The sequence below is a fragment of the Pelophylax lessonae genome, assembly GCF_965119305.1.
Source record: "Pelophylax lessonae genome assembly, chromosome: 8".
In the NCBI taxonomy this organism is placed as follows: Eukaryota; Metazoa; Chordata; class Amphibia; order Anura; family Ranidae; genus Pelophylax; species Pelophylax lessonae.
The window spans coordinates 215899148-215903143 of NC_138775.1; the positions used below are offsets into that span (position 1 = coordinate 215899148).

At 37.4% G+C, this 3996-nt stretch overlaps 1 pseudogene across 1 annotated transcript; it reads left to right on the forward strand.

Annotated features, from left to right (window-relative positions):
• Positions 1 to 2570: 2570 nt before the first annotated feature.
• Positions 2571 to 3335, forward strand: LOC309561113 (N-alpha-acetyltransferase 50-like; annotated as a pseudogene). Its single transcript has one exon. The product of its transcript is annotated as an N-alpha-acetyltransferase 50-like (transcript).
• The last annotated feature ends 661 nt before the right edge of the window (positions 3336 to 3996 follow it).

The window sequence follows — 3996 nt, forward strand, 5'->3', positions numbered from 1 at the left end:
ATCCCATCTGTCTTATTATGACTCTCCTGTTTGCTGTTAGGAATATATGTTTCTTACCAGTATATTATTATATTGTAGAACTTTGGCACCCCTCTTCTTCCCTGAAGAAGGAAAAAACATTTAGCTCTGAGACGCATTGGGTTGCCTTGTGAACACCTCAAGATTCTGGCCTTACACCTACATTGGCCAGTCTGGTGCTCCAGCATCTCTCTATTAGAGAGTGCTTTGTTTACATTTTTGTATGTCATCAGATGTCTGCTTTTACCTTAGCAATTACCACTGACCATGTGATCATTTTTATGATTGTTTTACAATAAAGTTTGTTTGTACTTTTTATCATATTTTGTTGTTCTACTCGATTACTCCCTTAATCTGCCTGTAAAGTCCCATTGGGGTACCAATTTTCTTTCTAGTATTTATTGGGATGTTGGCAGAATCCCTTTTATAAGACCAGCACTCTTTTGGCCTTTCTGCTTTTTCGATAACCAAAAGGACCGACCTTTTCTGGGACTGTGGTGCATGTCCAGCATGGAGCTGTGTCTAGGGCAACATGACGTGTTTCAGGGTCACTCCCCTTTCTCAAGATAACCCCTAGATTGCCATAATATTTTATATTGGTCCATATTGCTCCTGATTGGATGAGAGAAGGGATGAGACAATCTACCCAAGTCTGTTGTCCACCCCATACCACTACAACAGAACATTAATAGTGTAAATTACAGGATAAATAACACTAGTACATAGTAAATTGATAGGAATGCTTTATAAAATTGTAGGAATATAATGTAATATATTAAGATTTATCAATACATTTAATAGAATGACAGTAATTAATGTAAAATGGAATGCTAGTGGGGTGTCTGCATCCGAAAACTAAACGTCTTAACCCCCTTGATGGCACACGCCACCTTCCCAGCTTCTTCCAGCACAGACATTGCTGATCCTGCTCGCCTCGGGTACTGTATCTGCTAGTGGACTGTGCACGCTACCTCCCTGGCTGCTCCACTGGACTCCTGAGAGGAATGCTCTGCCAGCATCCACGTCGGCCTGCAAGACTTCGTGCCTTGGCGACGGCATGACTGAGTGGTCTGGGCATATCCTTTCCTGAGGACGGCTTCCTGAGTCTCCGGTGCTTCCACCTACCAGGTGGCCCCACATTCCATCCACCTCCCTGGCCAGGAGGTGCTCCCAGGTCTGCCCCATCCAGCTCTGTGATCCCTCCACCTCCAACTGGCTGTTGTATAATTGTTGCTTCACATACCACCTTGCTGGTGGATTTAAGATACATTGATTTTAGCCATTACTTGTGTTTTTTTTTTTTTTTCCAACTGCTGCTTGAATAAGCTCTTTACCAACAGACCACAAGGTTTCCAAGGCTTTACTATCTTCTCCTAGTTGTGACTGAGTTCTGTTCATATAGCATGCAAGGTTTACAACAACCATTGCATTATCGGACCAATTACATTGGACTGGGTCTGTCCAATAATAATCTTTTACAATTTTATATCAATTTTCCATAATTTCTGCCACATTTTTGGTTTGTATTACTGGTTGACACCAACTCCAAATCACAGTCACCCTTTAGCTGACATTTATAAAAACAAATTGGTGATTTGGCTTGATGGGAGTTGCTGGATTCCTTGTCATTGTAAATTCCTAAAAAGAGAAATTAGAAGAGGAATAACACTTTATTTGCACTAGCAGTAGGAGGATGCACACGTAGTGGTGAGTTATATATTTTTCTTTGTCTGTAATCTCTATACATTACATGCACACTAACCATCTCAAGAAATTCAAAATTTTGAATAGAATGAATTCAAATTTGAATAACATAGAAAAGAATAGAATAGAAAAGAAAAGAATAGAAAATAATAGAATAGAAAAAGAATAGAATAGAATAAACTAGAAAGAATATATATATATATATATATATATATATATATATATATATATATATATATAACCATCTTCCGAAATTCGAATTTCCAATAGAATGAATTTAAATAGAAAATATTTAAATAGAATAGACAAAATTAGAAAAGAATAGACTAGAACATAAGAGAATAGAATAGACTAGAAAAACAATTGAACAGAATAGAATAAAAATTTTAATTTTGAAAAGAATGAATTTGAATTTGAATAGAATAGAATATAAGAGAATACAGTAGAAAAGAATAAAAAAGAAAAACAATAGAACAGAAAAGAATAAAATAGAAAAAATATATAATCATCTTCCGTAATTCAAATTTTAAATAGAATGAATTTGAGTTTGAATATAAAAGATTCGAATAGAATAGAAAATAATAGAAAAGAACAGAATAGAAAAAAAAATAGAATAGAAAAACAATAGAATAGAATAGAAAGAAATAAAGAATATAATATATAACCATCTCCCGAAATTGGAATTTCCAATAGAATGAATTCAAATTTGAATAGAAAAGATTAGAAAAGCATAGAACATTTTAAAGAAGAATAGAAAATAATAGAATAAAATAGAATATATAACCATCTTCTGAAATTTGAATTTTGAATAGAACAAAATTTAATTTGAATAGAAAAGATTGGCCATTCGGAGGAGTTGGCCAGGTCACGTGTGGCAGGTCAGGAGGAGGAGGGGGGCACTGGCTGGTTGAGATACCGAGCTTACCTCAGAGAAGAAGAGCGAGAGAGAGAAGCATGGGGTTGGGGTGCACCGGGACTGAGACTCTGCCCACACCACCCGGGACTCCGAGGGGGCGCCGCTGTCACCATGAAGGGTAGCTGGATCGAGCTGGGGGATGTGACTCCACACAACATAAAACAGTTGAAAAGGCTGAAGCAGGTCATCTTCCCAGTCAGCTACAATGACAAATTGTACAAGGATGTCTTGGAAGTCGGGGGGCTTGAAAAACTTGCTTATTTCAATGACATTGCAGTGGGAGCAGTATGCTGTAAGGTGGATCACTCCCAGAATCAGAACAGACTATAGATCATGACCCTGGGGTGCTTGGCACCGTACCGCAGGCTAGGAATAGGCACAAAGATGCTAAATCACGTCTTAAACATTTGTGAAAAAGATTGCACCTTCGACAACATCTATCTACATGTCCAAATCAGCAATGAGTCAGCCATAGATTTGTACAGGAAATTTGGCTTCGAAATCATCGAAACAAAGAAGAACTATTACAAGAGGATAGAGTCGACCGACGCACACGTCCTGCAGAAAAAACTCAAAATCTCCTCCACCGCCTTGCAGAACGCATACGTGCAAAAAAGCGAAAATTAATAAACGAGGTTACGAACAAACCCTTTTTTTTTTTTTTCTTGCACTTGCTTGTGGTCAAATAGGGAAAGAGACCTGTATTAAAAAATTAAAAGGTTTTAAAATAACAAAAAAAAAAGTTGAATGCTTAAAAAAAAAAAAAAAAGAAAAGATTTAGAGTAGAAAAGAATAGAATAGAAAATAATAGAAACAAATAGAATAGAAAGTAAGAGACAGGAATAGAAAAGAATAGAATAGAAAATCAATATGATAGAATAAAATATAATAGAAAGAAGGAAGATGGGAAAAAAGCAGGGAGATGGAGGCAGAAAGAGCAGGGAGATGGGGCAGTTAGACCAGGTAACATGATAGGTTTGGCGCTTTTCTCCTGTTCATATAGCTAGGTTAACATATATGAGGTGTGGGGAAATGTAGTGAATCCTGTGCATTTCAATCACGGCATTGAAATCACATGGCGTTCATGCAAGCCACATGGGGTGTCAATGTTAAGTTAATGAAACCCCAAAACTATTTGCAAAATGCATTGCAATTGACAGAATCGGATCGCAGATGTGGAGATATGGTACAATTTGAGCCATACAAATGAATGGCTCAAATCACACCATAAAAACACTGCATGTAATTACATGCGGTGTCCTGCACCGCAGATATGTGAACTCAACCTAAATGTCTGTAGACAGGAGAAGAGCCAGACTCAGGTAGCATGACAGGTACGGGAGGGTGCATGTGATGTC